Below are 15,945 nucleotides of genomic sequence, written 5' to 3'. Positions count from 1 at the left end.
GAGTTTTACTTGCCTTGCATATTGGTAAAATGATGCCGTATGCCGGAAGACTTCCTTTTTTTTGTTTCTTCAGTCTCGGCAATTCAGAGAAACTCGGTTGTGAAACACTGCCACCTCTGGTCATTCAGTATAATCTGCAGATGGAAAAGTCCACTGTTAGCACATTTTCTATAAGCAATACAAAAAAATCTTGATTTTTAGAAAGGGTAAACAGATCAATTACTATGGAGTCTTTTATTGTGAAAATCAAAAGCTCTTTAGAAAATCAAATCTCAATTTTAGTTTTTAACCTCACATACTTCTCTGCAACATTGCTAGTTCCAGGATATAAAGCAGGGTTTAGTAGCGTTGGAGGCAGCCAGGCTTTTATGAACTATCATGACCAACACAATGTGATCCATATTACTCTCATCTTGACAGAAATTATGTTCAGGCACAGTCTCCCACTATAAGGTAGTGAGGACATGCTGATGCTGTGAGCGTCTTTTTAATGCATAAAGAAATTATTGTGAGTTTTACTTGCCTTGCATATTGGTAAAATGATGCCGTATGCCGGAAGACTTCCTTTTTTTTGTTTCTTCAGTCTCGGCAATTCAGAGAAACTCGGTTGTGAAACACTGCCACCTCTGGTCATTCAGTATAATCTGTAGATGGAAAAGTCCACTGTTAGCACATTTTCTATAAGCAATACAAAAAAATCTTGATTTTTAGAAAGGGTAAACAGATCAATACTATGGAGTCTTTTATTGTGAAAATGAAAAGCTCTTTAGAAAATCAAATCTCAATTTTAGTTTTTAACCTCACATACTTCTCTGCAACATTGCTAGTTCCAGGATATAAAGCAGGCTTTAGTAGCGTTGGAGGCAGCCAGGCTTTTATGAACTATCATGACCAACACAATGTGATCCATATTACTTTCATCTTGACAGAAATTATGTTCAGGCACAGTCTCCCACTATAAGGTAGTGAGGACATGCTGATGCTGTGAGCGTCTTTTTAATGCATAAAGGAATTATTGTGAGTTAAACTTGCCTTGTATATTGGTAAAATGATGCCGTATGCCGGAAGACTTCCTTTTTTTTTTTTGTTCTTCAGTCTCGGCAATTCAGAGAAACTCGGTTGTGAAACACTGCCACCTCTGGTCATTCAGTACAATCTGTAGATGGAAAAGTCCACTGTTAGCACATTTTCTATAAGCAATACAAAAAAATCTTGATTTTTAGAAAGGGTAAACAGATCAATACTATGGAGTCTTTTATTGTGAAAATCAAAAGCTCATTAGAAAATCAAATCTCAATTTTAGTTTTTAACCTCACATACTTCTCTGCAACATTGCTAGCTCCAGGATATAAAGCAGGCTTTAGTAGCGTTGGAGGCAGCCAGGCTTTTATGAACTATCATGACCAACACAATGTGATCCATATTACTTTCATCTTGACAGAAATTATGTTCAGGCACAGTCTCCCACTGTAAGGTAGTGAGGACATGCTGATGCTGTGAGCGTCTTTTTAATGCATAAAGGAATTATTGTGAGTTAAACTTGCCTTGTATATTGGTAAAATGATGCCGTATGCCGGAAGACTTCCTTTTTTTTTTTTGTTCTTCAGTCTCGGCAATTCAGAGAAACTCGGTTGTGAAACACTGCCACCTCTGGTCATTCAGTATAATCTGTAGATGGAAAAGTCCACTGTTAGCACATTTTCTATAAGCAATACCAAAAAATCTTGATTTTTAGAAAGGGTAAACAGATCAATACTATGGAGTCTTTTATTGTGAAAATCAAAAGCTCATTAGAAAATCAAATCTCAATTTTAGTTTTTAACCTCACATACTTCTCTGCAACATTGCTAGTTCCAGGATATAAAGCAGGCTTTAGTAGCGTTGGAGGCAGCCAGGCTTTTATGAACTATCATGACCAACACAATGTGATCCATATTACTCTCATCTTGACAGAAATTATGTTCAGGCACAGTCTCCCACTATAAGGTAGTGAGGACATGCTGATGCTGTGAGCGTCTTTTTAATGCATAAAGAAATTATTGTGAGTTTTACTTGCCTTGCATATTGGTAAAATGATGCCGTATGCCGGAAGACTTCCTTTTTTTTGTTTCTTCAGTCTCGGCAATTCAGAGAAACTCGGTTGTGAAACACTGCCACCTCTGGTCATTCAGTATAATCTGTAGATGGAAAAGTCCACTGTTAGCACATTTTCTATAAGCAATACAAAAAAATCTTGATTTTTAGAAAGGGTAAACAGATCAATACTATGGAGTCTTTTATTGTGAAAATGAAAAGCTCTTTAGAAAATCAAATCTCAATTTTAGTTTTTAACCTCACATACTTCTCTGCAACATTGCTAGTTCCAGGATATAAAGCAGGCTTTAGTAGCGTTGGAGGCAGCCAGGCTTTTATGAACTATCATGACCAACACAATGTGATCCATATTACTTTCATCTTGACAGAAATTATGTTCAGGCACAGTCTCCCACTATAAGGTAGTGAGGACATGCTGATGCTGTGAGCGTCTTTTTAATGCATAAAGGAATTATTGTGAGTTAAACTTGCCTTGTATATTGGTAAAATGATGCCGTATGCCGGAAGACTTCCTTTTTTTTTTTTGTTCTTCAGTCTCGGCAATTCAGAGAAACTCGGTTGTGAAACACTGCCACCTCTGGTCATTCAGTACAATCTGTAGATGGAAAAGTCCACTGTTAGCACATTTTCTATAAGCAATACAAAAAAATCTTGATTTTTAGAAAGGGTAAACAGATCAATACTATGGAGTCTTTTATTGTGAAAATCAAAAGCTCATTAGAAAATCAAATCTCAATTTTAGTTTTTAACCTCACATACTTCTCTGCAACATTGCTAGCTCCAGGATATAAAGCAGGCTTTAGTAGCGTTGGAGGCAGCCAGGCTTTTATGAACTATCATGACCAACACAATGTGATCCATATTACTTTCATCTTGACAGAAATTATGTTCAGGCACAGTCTCCCACTGTAAGGTAGTGAGGACATGCTGATGCTGTGAGCGTCTTTTTAATGCATAAAGGAATTATTGTGAGTTAAACTTGCCTTGTATATTGGTAAAATGATGCCGTATGCCGGAAGACTTCCTTTTTTTTTTTTGTTCTTCAGTCTCGGCAATTCAGAGAAACTCGGTTGTGAAACACTGCCACCTCTGGTCATTCAGTATAATCTGTAGATGGAAAAGTCCACTGTTAGCACATTTTCTATAAGCAATACCAAAAAATCTTGATTTTTAGAAAGGGTAAACAGATCAATACTATGGAGTCTTTTATTGTGAAAATCAAAAGCTCATTAGAAAATCAAATCTCAATTTTAGTTTTTAACCTCACATACTTCTCTGCAACATTGCTAGTTCCAGGATATAAAGCAGGCTTTAGTAGCGTTGGAGGCAGCCAGGCTTTTATGAACTATCATGACCAACACAATGTGATCCATATTACTCTCATCTTGACAGAAATTATGTTCAGGCACAGTCTCCAACTATAAGGTAGTGAGGACATACTGATGCTGTGAGCGTCTTTTTAATGCATAAAGGAATTATTGTGAGTTTTACTTGCCTTGCATATTGGTAAAATGATGCCGTATGCCGGAAGACTTCCTTTTTTTTGTTTCTTCAGTCTCGGCAATTCAGAGAAACTCGGTTGTGAAACACTGCCACCTCTGGTCATTCAGTATAATCTGTAGATGGAAAAGTCCACTGTTAGCACCTTTTCTATAAGCAATACAAAAAAATCTTGATTTTTAGAAATGGTAAACAGATCAATACTATGGAGTCTTTTATTGTGAAAATCAAAAGCTCTTTAGAAAATCAAATCTCAATTTTAGTTTTTAACCTCACATACTTCTCTGCAACATTGCTAGTTCCAGGATATAAAGCAGGGTTTAGTAGCGTTGGAGGCAGCCAGGCTTTTATGAACTATCATGACCAACACAATGTGATCCATATTACTTTCATCTTGACAGAAATTATGTTCAGGCACAGTCTCCCACTGTAAGGTAGTGAGGACATGCTGATGCTGTGAGCGTCTTTTTAATGCATAAAGGAATTATTGTGAGTTAAACTTGCCTTGTATATTGGTAAAATGATGCCGTATGCCGGAAGACTTCCTTTTTTTTTTTTGTTCTTCAGTCTCGGCAATTCAGAGAAACTCGGTTGTGAAACACTGCCACCTCTGGTCATTCAGTATAATCTGCAGATGGAAAAGTCCACTGTTAGCACATTTTCTATAAGCAATACAAAAAAATCGTGATTTTTAGAAAGGGTAAACAGATCAATACTATGGAGTCTTTTATTGTGAAAATCAAAAGCTCTTTAGAAAATCAAATCTCAATTTTAGTTTTTAACCTCACATACTTCTCTGCAACATTGCTAGTTCCAGGATATAAAGCAGGCTTTAGTAGCGTTGGAGGCAGCCAGGCTTTTATGAACTATCATGACCAACACAATGTGATCCATATTACTCTCATCTTGACAGAAATTATGTTCAGGCACAGTCTCCCACTATAAGGTAGTGAGGACATGCTGATGCTGTGAGCGTCTTTTTAATGCATAAAGGAATTATTGTGAGTTAAACTTGCCTTGTATATTGGTAAAATGATGCCGTATGCCGGAAGACTTCCTTTTTTTTGTTTCTTTAGTCTCGGCAATTCAGAGAAACTCGGTTGTGAAACACTGCCACCTCTGGTCATTCAGTATAATCTGTAGATGGAAAAGTCCACTGTTAGCACATTTTCTATAAGCAATACAAAAAAAATCTTGATTTTTAGAAAGGGTAAACAGATCAATACTATGGAGTCTTTTATTGTGAAAATCAAAAGCTCTTTAGAAAATCAAATCTCAATTTTAGTTTTTAACCTCACATACTTCTCTGCAACATTGCTAGTTCCAGGATATAAAGCAGGGTTTAGTAGCGTTGGAGGCAGCCAGGCTTTTATGAACTATCATGACCAACACAATGTGATCCATATTACTCTCATCTTGACAGAAATTATGTTCAGGCACAGTCTCCCACTATAAGGTAGTGAGGACATGCTGATGCTGTGAGCGTCTTTTTAATGCATAAAGGAATTATTGTGAGTTTTACTTGCCTTGCATATTGGTAAAATGATGCCGTATGCCGGAAGACTTCCTTTTTTTTGTTTCTTCAGTCTCGGCAATTCAGAGAAACTCGGTTGTGAAACACTGCCACCTCTGGTCATTCAGTATAATCTGTAGATGGAAAAGTCCACTGTTAGCACATTTTCTATAAGCAATACAAAAAAATCTTGATTTTTAGAAAGGGTAAACAGATCAATACTATGGAGTCTTTTATTGTGAAAATCAACAGCTCATTAGAAAATCAAATCTCAATTTTAGTTTTTAACCTCACATACTTCTCTGCAACATTGCTAGCTCCAGGATATAAAGCAGGCTTTAGTAGCGTTGGAGGCAGCCAGGCTTTTATGAACTATCATGACCAACACAATGTGATCCATATTACTCTCATCTTGACAGAAATTATGTTCAGGCACAGTCTCCCACTATAAGGTAGTGAGGACATGCTGATGCTGTGAGCGTCTTTTTAATGCATAAAGGAATTATTGTGAGTTTTACTTGCCTTGCATATTGGTAAAATGATGCCGTATGCCGGAAGACTTCCTTTTTTTTTTTTTCTTCAGTCTCGGCAATTCAGAGAAACTCGGTTGTGAAACACTGCCACCTCTGGTCATTCAGTATAATCTGCAGATGGAAAAGTCCACTGTTAGCACATTTTCTATAAGCAATACAAAAAAATCGTGATTTTTAGAAAGGGTAAACAGATCAATACTATGGAGTCTTTTATTGTGAAAATCAAAATCTCTTTAGAAAATCAAATCTCAATTTTAGTTTTTAACCTCACATACTTCTCTGCAACATTGCTAGTTCCAGGATATAAAGCAGGCTTTAGTAGCGTTGGAGGCAGCCAGACTTTTATGAACTATCATGACCAACACAATGTGATCCATATTACTTTCATCTTGACAGAAATTATGTTCAGGCACAGTCTCCCACTATAAGGTAGTGAGGACATGCTGATGCTGTGAGCGTCTTTTTAATGCATAAAGGAATTATTGTGAGTTTTACTTGCCTTGCATATTGGTAAAATGATGCCGTATGCCGGAAGACTTCCTTTTTTTTGTTTCTTCAGTCTCGGCAATTCAGAGAAACTCGGTTGTGAAACACTGCCACCTCTGGTCATTCAGTATAATCTGTAGATGGAAAAGTCCACTGTTAGCACATTTTCTATAAGCAATACAAAAAAATCTTGATTTTTAGAAAGGGTAAACAGATCAATACTATGGAGTCTTTTATTGTGAAAATCAAAAGCTCATTAGAAAATCAAATCTCAATTTTAGTTTTTAACCTCACATACTTCTCTGCAACATTGCTAGTTCCAGGATATAAAGCAGGCTTTAGTAGCGTTGGAGGCAGCCAGGCTTTTATGAACTATCATGACCAACACAATGTGATCCATATTACTCTCATCTTGACAGAAATTATGTTCAGGCACAGTCTCCCACTATAAGGTAGTGAGGACATGCTGATGCTGTGAGCGTCTTTTTAATGCATAAAGGAATTATTGTGAGTTAAACTTGCCTTGCATATTGGTAAAATGATGCCGTATGCCGGAAGACTTCCTTTTTTTTTTCTTCAGTCTCGGCAATTCAGAGAAACTCGGTTGTGAAACACTGCCACCTCTGGTCATTCAGTATAATCTGCAGATGGAAAAGTCCACTGTTAGCACATTTTCTATAAGCAATACAAAAAAATCTTGATTTTTAGAAAGGGTAAACAGATCAATACTATGGAGTCTTTTATTGTGAAAATCAAAAGCTCATTAGAAAATCAAATCTCAATTTTAGTTTTTAACCTCACATACTTCTCTGCAACATTGCTAGTTCCAGGATATAAAGCAGGCTTTAGTAGCGTTGGAGGCAGCCAGGCTTTTATGAACTATCATGACCAACACAATGTGATCCATATTACTCTCATCTTGACAAAAATTATGTTCAGGCACAGTCTCCCACTATAAGGTAGTGAGGACATGCTGATGCTGTGAGCGTCTTTTTAATGCATAAAGGAATTATTGTGAGTTAAACTTGCCTTGTATATTGGTAAAATGATGCCGTATGCCGGAAGACTTCCTTTTTTTTTTTTGTTCTTCAGTCTCGGCAATTCAGAGAAACTCGGTTGTGAAACACTGCCACCTCTGGTCATTCAGTATAATCTGTAGATGGAAAAGTCCACTGTTAGCACATTTTCTATAAGCAATACAAAAAAATCTTGATTTTTAGAAAGGGTAAACAGATCAATACTATGGAGTCTTTTATTGTGAAAATCAACAGCTCATTAGAAAATCAAATGTCAATTTTAGTTTTAAACCTCACATACTTCTCTGCAACATTGCTAGCTCCAGGATATAAAGCAGGCTTTAGTAGCGTTGGAGGCAGCCAGGCTTTTATGAACTATAATGACCAACACAATGTGATCCATATTACTTTCATCTTGATAGAAATTATGTTCAGGCACAGTCTCCCACTGTAAGGTAGTGAGGACATGCTGATGCTGTGAGCGTCTTTTTAATGCATAAAGGAATTATTGTGAGTTTTACTTGCCTTATAAATTGGTAAAATGATCCCGTATGCCGGAAGACTTCCTTTTTTTTTTCTTCAGTCTCGGCAATTCAGAGAAACTCGGTTGTGAAACACTGCCACCTCTGGTCATTCAGTATAATCTGTAGATGGAAAAGTCCACTGTTAGCACATTTTCTATAAGCAATACAAAAAAAATCTTGATTTTTAGAAAGGGTAAACAGATCAATACTATGGAGTCTTTTATTGTGAAAATCAACAGCTCATTAGAAAATCAAATCTCAATTTTAGTTTTTAACCTCACATACTTCTCTGCAACATTGCTAGCTCCAGGATATAAAGCAGGCTTTAGTAGCGTTGGAGGCAGCCAGGCTTTTATGAACTATCATGACCAACACAATGTGATCCATATTACTTTCATCTTGATAGAAATTATGTTCAGGCACAGTCTCCCACTGTAAGGTAGTGAGGACATGCTGATGCTGTGAGCGTCTTTTTAATGCATAAAGGGATTATTGTGAGTTTTACTTGCCTTATAAATTGGTAAAATGATCCCGTATGCCGGAAGACTTCCTTTTTTTTTTTCTTCAGTCTCGGCAATTCAGAGAAACTCGGTTGTGAAACACTGCCACCTCTGGTCATTCAGTATAATCTGTAGATGGAAAAGTCCACTGTTAGCACATTTTCTATAAGCAATACAAAAAAAATCTTGATTTTTAGAAAGGGTAAACAGATCAATACTATGGAGTCTTTTATTGTGAAAATCAACAGCTCATTAGAAAATCAAATCTCAATTTTAGTTTTTAACCTCACATACTTCTCTGCAACATTGCTAGCTCCAGGATATAAAGCAGGCTTTAGTAGCGTTGGAGGCAGCCAGGCTTTTATGAACTATCATGACCAACACAATGTGATCCATATTACTTTCATCTTGACAGAAATTATGTTCAGGCACAGTCTCCCACTATAAGGTAGTGAGGACATGCTGATGCTGTGAGCGTCTTTTTAATGCATAAAGGAATTATTGTGAGTTTTACTTGCCTTGCATATTGGTAAAATGATGCCGTATGCCGGAAGACTTCCTTTTTGTTTTTTTGTTCTTCAATCTCGGCAATTCAGAGAAACTCGGTTGTGAAACACTGCCACCTCTGGTCATTCAGTATAATCTGCAGATGGAAAAGTCCACTGTTAGCACATTTTCTATAAGCAATACAAAAAAATCTTGATTTTTAGAAAGGGTAAACAGATCAATACTATGGAGTCTTTTATTGTGAAAATCAAAAGCTCATTAGAAAATCAAATCTCAATTTTAGTTTTTAACCTCACATACTTCTCTGCAACATTGCTAGTTCCAGGATATAAAGCAGGCTTTAGTAGCGTTGGAGGCAGCCAGGCTTTTATGAACTATCATGACCAACACAATGTGATCCATATTACTCTCATCTTGACAAAAATTATGTTCAGGCACAGTCTCCCACTATAAGGTAGTGAGGACATGCTGATGCTGTGAGCGTCTTTTTAATGCATAAAGGAATTATTGTGAGTTAAACTTGCCTTGTATATTGGTAAAATGATGCCGTATGCCGGAAGACTTCCTTTTTTTTTTTTGTTCTTCAGTCTCGGCAATTCAGAGAAACTCGGTTGTGAAACACTGCCACCTCTGGTCATTCAGTATAATCTGTAGATGGAAAAGTCCACTGTTAGCACATTTTCTATAAGCAATACAAAAAAATCTTGATTTTTAGAAAGGGTAAACAGATCAATACTATGGAGTCTTTTATTGTGAAAATCAACAGCTCATTAGAAAATCAAATGTCAATTTTAGTTTTAAACCTCACATACTTCTCTGCAACATTGCTAGCTCCAGGATATAAAGCAGGCTTTAGTAGCGTTGGAGGCAGCCAGGCTTTTATGAACTATAATGACCAACACAATGTGATCCATATTACTTTCATCTTGATAGAAATTATGTTCAGGCACAGTCTCCCACTGTAAGGTAGTGAGGACATGCTGATGCTGTGAGCGTCTTTTTAATGCATAAAGGAATTATTGTGAGTTTTACTTGCCTTATAAATTGGTAAAATGATCCCGTATGCCGGAAGACTTGCTTTTTTTTTTCTTCAGTCTCGGCAATTCAGAGAAACTCGGTTGTGAAACACTGCCACCTCTGGTCATTCAGTATAATCTGTAGATGGAAAAGTCCACTGTTAGCACATTTTCTATAAGCAATACAAAAAAAATCTTGATTTTTAGAAAGGGTAAACAGATCAATACTATGGAGTCTTTTATTGTGAAAATCAACAGCTCATTAGAAAATCAAATCTCAATTTTAGTTTTTAACCTCACATACTTCTCTGCAACATTGCTAGCTCCAGGATATAAAGCAGGCTTTAGTAGCGTTGGAGGCAGCCAGGCTTTTATGAACTATCATGACCAACACAATGTGATCCATATTACTTTCATCTTGATAGAAATTATGTTCAGGCACAGTCTCCCACTGTAAGGTAGTGAGGACATGCTGATGCTGTGAGCGTCTTTTTAATGCATAAAGGGATTATTGTGAGTTTTACTTGCCTTATAAATTGGTAAAATGATCCCGTATGCCGGAAGACTTCCTTTTTTTTTTCTTCAGTCTCGGCAATTCAGAGAAACTCGGTTGTGAAACACTGCCACCTCTGGTCATTCAGTATAATCTGTAGATGGAAAAGTCCACTGTTAGCACATTTTCTATAAGCAATACAAAAAAAATCTTGATTTTTAGAAAGGGTAAACAGATCAATACTATGGAGTCTTTTATTGTGAAAATCAACAGCTCATTAGAAAATCAAATCTCAATTTTAGTTTTTAACCTCACATACTTCTCTGCAACATTGCTAGCTCCAGGATATAAAGCAGGCTTTAGTAGCGTTGGAGGCAGCCAGGCTTTTATGAACTATCATGACCAACACAATGTGATCCATATTACTTTCATCTTGACAGAAATTATGTTCAGGCACAGTCTCCCACTATAAGGTAGTGAGGACATGCTGATGCTGTGAGCGTCTTTTTAATGCATAAAGGAATTATTGTGAGTTTTACTTGCCTTGCATATTGGTAAAATGATGCCGTATGCCGGAAGACTTCCTTTTTGTTTTTTTGTTCTTCAATCTCGGCAATTCAGAGAAACTCGGTTGTGAAACACTGCCACCTCTGGTCATTCAGTATAATCTGCAGATGGAAAAGTCCACTGTTAGCACATTTTCTATAAGCAATACAAAAAAATCTTGATTTTTAGAAAGCGTAAACAGATCAATACTATGGAGCCTTTTATTGTGAAAATCAACAGCTCATTAGAAAATCAAATCTCAATTTTAGTTTTTAACCTCACATACTTCTCTAGAACATTGCTAGTTCCAGGATATAAAGCAGGCTTTAGTAGCGTTGGAGGCAGCCAGGCTTTTATGAACTATCATGACCAACACAATGTGATCCATATTACTTTCATCTTGACAGAAATTATGTTCAGGCACAGTCTCCCACTATAAGGTAGTGAGGACATGCTGATGCTGTGAGCGTCTTTTTAATGCATAAAGGAATTATTGTGAGTTAAACTTGCCTTGTATATTGGTAAAATGATGCCGTATGCCGGAAGACTTCCTTTTTTTTTTTTGTTCTTCAGTCTCGGCAATTCAGAGAAACTCGGTTGTGAAACACTGCCACCTCTGGTCATTCAGTATAATCTGTAGATGGAAAAGTCCACTGTTAGCACATTTTCTATAAGCAATACAAAAAAATCTTGATTTTTAGAAAGGGTAAACAGATCAATACTATGCGGTCTTTTAGTGCGAAAATCAACAGCTCATTAGAAAATCAAATCTCAATTTTAGTTTTTAACCTCACATACTTCTCTGCAACATTGCTAGCTCCAGGATATAAAGCAGGCTTTAGTAGCGTTGGAGGCAGCCAGGCTTTTATGAACTATCATGACCAACACAATGTGATCCATATTACTTTCATCTTGACAGAAATTATGTTCAGGCACAGTCTCCCACTGTAAGGTAGTGAGGACATGCTGATGCTGTGAGCGTCTTTTTAATGCATAAAGGAATTATTGTGAGTTAAACTTGCCTTGTATATTGGTAAAATGATGCCGTATGCCGGAAGACTTCCTTTTTTTTTTTTGTTCTTCAGTCTCGGCAATTCAGAGAAACTCGGTTGTGAAACACTGCCACCTCTGGTCATTCAGTATAATCTGTAGATGGAAAAGTCCACTGTTAGCACATTTTCTATAAGCAATACAAAAAAATCTTGATTTTTAGAAAGGGTAAACAGATCAATACTATGGAGTCTTTTATTGTGAAAATCAAAAGCTCTTTAGAAAATCAAATCTCAATTTTAGTTTTTAACCTCACATACTTCTCTGCAACATTGCTAGTTCCAGGATATAAAGCAGGGTTTAGTAGCGTTGGAGGCAGCCAGGCTTTTATGAACTATCATGACCAACACAATGTGATCCATATTACTCTCATCTTGACAGAAATTATGTTCAGGCACAGTCTCCCACTATAAGGTAGTGAGGACATGCTGATGCTGTGAGCGTCTTTTTAATGCATAAAGGAATTATTGTGAGTTAAACTTGCCTTGTATATTGGTAAAATGATGCCGTATGCCGGAAGACTTCCTTTTTTTTTTTTGTTCTTCAGTCTCGGCAATTCAGAGAAACTCGGTTGTGAAACACTGCCACCTCTGGTCATTCAGTATAATCTGTAGATGGAAAAGTCCACTGTTAGCACATTTTCTATAAGCAATACAAAAAAATCTTGATTTTTAGAAAGGGTAAACAGATCAATACTATGGAGTCTTTTATTGTGAAAATCAACAGCTCATTAGAAAATCAAATCTCAATTTTAGTTTTTAACCTCACATACTTCTCTGCAACATTGCTAGCTCCAGGATATAAAGCAGGCTTTAGTAGCGTTGGAGGCAGCCAGGCTTTTATGAACTATCATGACCAACACAATGTGATCCATATTACTCTCATCTTGACAGAAATTATGTTCAGGCACAGTCTCCAACTATAAGGTAGTGAGGACATACTGATGCTGTGAGCGTCTTTTTAATGCATAAAGGAATTATTGTGAGTTAAACTTGCCTTGCATATTGGTAAAATGATGCCGTATGCCGGAAGACTTCCTTTTTTTTTTCTTCAGTCTCGGCAATTCAGAGAAACTAGGTTGTGAAACACTGCCACCTCTGGTCATTCAGTATAATCTGCAGATGGAAAAGTCCACTGTTAGCACATTTTCTATAAGCAATACAAAAAAATCGTGATTTTTAGAAAGGGTAAACAGATCAATACTATGGAGTCTTTTATTGTGAAAATCAAAAGCTCTTTAGAAAATCAAATCTCAATTTTAGTTTTTAACCTCACATACTTCTCTGCAACATTGCTAGTTCCAGGATATAAAGCAGGGTTTAGTAGCGTTGGAGGCAGCCAGGCTTTTATGAACTATCATGACCAACACAATGTGATCCATATTACTCTCATCTTGACAGAAATTATGTTCAGGCACAGTCTCTCACTATAAGGTAGTGAGGACATGCTGATGCTGTGAGCGTCTTTTTAATGCATAAAGGAATTATTGTGAGTTAAACTTGCCTTGTATATTGGTAAAATGATGCCGTATGCCGGAAGACTTCCTTTTTGTTTTTTTGTTCTTCAATCTCGGCAATTCAGAGAAACTCGGTTGTGAAACACTGCCACCTCTGGTCATTCAGTATAATCTGCAGATGGAAAAGTCCACTGTTAGCACATTTTCTATAAGCAATACAAAAAAATCTTGATTTTTAGAAAGCGTAAACAGATCAATACTATGGAGCCTTTTATTGTGAAAATCAACAGCTCATTAGAAAATCAAATCTCAATTTTAGTTTTTAACCTCACATACTTCTCTAGAACATTGCTAGTTCCAGGATATAAAGCAGGCTTTAGTAGCGTTGGAGGCAGCCAGGCTTTTATGAACTATCATGACCAACACAATGTGATCCATATTACTTTCATCTTGACAGAAATTATGTTCAGGCACAGTCTCCCACTATAAGGTAGTGAGGACATGCTGATGCTGTGAGCGTCTTTTTAATGCATAAAGGAATTATTGTGAGTTAAACTTGCCTTGTATATTGGTAAAATGATGCCGTATGCCGGAAGACTTCCTTTTTTTTTTTTGTTCTTCAGTCTCGGCAATTCAGAGAAACTCGGTTGTGAAACACTGCCACCTCTGGTCATTCAGTATAATCTGTAGATGGAAAAGTCCACTGTTAGCACATTTTCTATAAGCAATACAAAAAAATCTTGATTTTTAGAAAGGGTAAACAGATCAATACTATGGAGTCTTTTATTGTGAAAATCAAAAGCTCATTAGAAAATCAAATCTCAATTTTAGTTTTTAACCTCACATACTTCTCTGCAACATTGCTAGCTCCAGGATATAAAGCAGGCTTTAATAGCGTTGGAGGCAGCCAGGCTTTTATGAACTATCATGACCAACACAATGTGATCCATATTACTTTCATCTTGACAGAAATTATGTTCAGGCACAGTCTCCCACTGTAAGGTAGTGAGGACATGCTGATGCTGTGAGCGTCTTTTTAATGCATAAAGGAATTATTGTGAGTTAAACTTGCCTTGTATATTGGTAAAATGATGCCGTATGCCGGAAGACTTCCTTTTTTTTTTTTGTTCTTCAGTCTCGGCAATTCAGAGAAACTCGGTTGTGAAACACTGCCACCTCTGGTCATTCAGTATAATCTGTAGATGGAAAAGTCCACTGTTAGCACATTTTCTATAAGCAATACAAAAAAATCTTGATTTTTAGAAAGGGTAAACAGATCAATACTATGGAGTCTTTTATTGTGAAAATCAAAAGCTCTTTAGAAAATCAAATCTCAATTTTAGTTTTTAACCTCACATACTTCTCTGCAACATTGCTAGTTCCAGGATATAAAGCAGGGTTTAGTAGCGTTGGAGGCAGCCAGGCTTTTATGAACTATCATGACCAACACAATGTGATCCATATTACTCTCATCTTGACAGAAATTATGTTCAGGCACAGTCTCTCACTATAAGGTAGTGAGGACATGCTGATGCTGTGAGCGTCTTTTTAATGCATAAAGGAATTATTGTGAGTTAAACTTGCCTTGTATATTGGTAAAATGATGCCGTATGCCGGAAGACTTCCTTTTTGTTTTTTTGTTCTTCAATCTCGGCAATTCAGAGAAACTCGGTTGTGAAACACTGCCACCTCTGGTCATTCAGTATAATCTGCAGATGGAAAAGTCCACTGTTAGCACATTTTCTATAAGCAATACAAAAAAATCTTGATTTTTAGAAAGCGTAAACAGATCAATACTATGGAGCCTTTTATTGTGAAAATCAACAGCTCATTAGAAAATCAAATCTCAATTTTAGTTTTTAACCTCACATACTTCTCTAGAACATTGCTAGTTCCAGGATATAAAGCAGGCTTTAGTAGCGTTGGAGGCAGCCAGGCTTTTATGAACTATCATGACCAACACAATGTGATCCATATTACTTTCATCTTGACAGAAATTATGTTCAGGCACAGTCTCCCACTATAAGGTAGTGAGGACATGCTGATGCTGTGAGCGTCTTTTTAATGCATAAAGGAATTATTGTGAGTTAAACTTGCCTTGTATATTGGTAAAATGATGCCGTATGCCGGAAGACTTCCTTTTTTTTTTTTGTTCTTCAGTCTCGGCAATTCAGAGAAACTCGGTTGTGAAACACTGCCACCTCTGGTCATTCAGTATAATCTGTAGATGGAAAAGTCCACTGTTAGCACATTTTCTATAAGCAATACAAAAAAATCTTGATTTTTAGAAAGGGTAAACAGATCAATACTATGGAGTCTTTTATTGTGAAAATCAAAAGCTCATTAGAAAATCAAATCTCAATTTTAGTTTTTAACCTCACATACTTCTCTGCAACATTGCTAGCTCCAGGATATAAAGCAGGCTTTAATAGCGTTGGAGGCAGCCAGGCTTTTATGAACTATCATGACCAACACAATGTGATCCATATTACTTTCATCTTGACAGAAATTATGTTCAGGCACAGTCTCCCACTGTAAGGTAGTGAGGACATGCTGATGCTGTGAGCGTCTTTTTAATGCATAAAGGAATTATTGTGAGTTAAACTTGCCTTGTATATTGGTAAAATGATGCCGTATGCCGGAAGACTTCCTTTTTTTTTTTTGTTCTTCAGTCTCGGCAATTCAGAGAAACTCGGTTGTGAAACACTGCC

General features: G+C 36.7%; 1 long non-coding RNA gene across 1 annotated transcript; it reads right to left on the bottom strand.

The window, feature by feature from the left end:
* Positions 1 to 1,032: 1,032 nt before the first annotated feature.
* Positions 1,033 to 15,455, bottom strand: LOC146785714 (uncharacterized). The gene is made up of 28 exons (XR_014970782.1): positions 15,332 to 15,455; positions 14,307 to 14,430; positions 13,795 to 13,918; positions 13,282 to 13,406; positions 12,775 to 12,893; positions 12,263 to 12,386; positions 11,751 to 11,874; positions 11,239 to 11,362; positions 10,726 to 10,850; positions 10,218 to 10,336; positions 9,710 to 9,828; positions 9,198 to 9,321; positions 8,685 to 8,809; positions 8,176 to 8,295; positions 7,668 to 7,786; positions 7,156 to 7,279; positions 6,649 to 6,767; positions 6,140 to 6,260; positions 5,630 to 5,751; positions 5,121 to 5,241; positions 4,611 to 4,731; positions 4,099 to 4,222; positions 3,590 to 3,710; positions 3,078 to 3,201; positions 2,566 to 2,689; positions 2,057 to 2,177; positions 1,545 to 1,668; positions 1,033 to 1,156 (listed from the first exon to the last, which is right to left on the bottom strand). It is a non-coding gene; the product is annotated as an uncharacterized LOC146785714 (long non-coding RNA).
* Positions 15,456 to 15,945: the final 490 nt, after the last annotated feature.

The sequence above is a fragment of the Triturus cristatus genome, chromosome 11, assembly GCF_964204655.1.
Source record: "Triturus cristatus chromosome 11, aTriCri1.1, whole genome shotgun sequence".
Lineage (NCBI taxonomy): Eukaryota > Metazoa > Chordata > Amphibia > Caudata > Salamandridae > Triturus > Triturus cristatus.
Note: the sequence above shows the minus strand (reverse complement) of the source record. Positions and strands in the feature narration are given on the sequence as shown.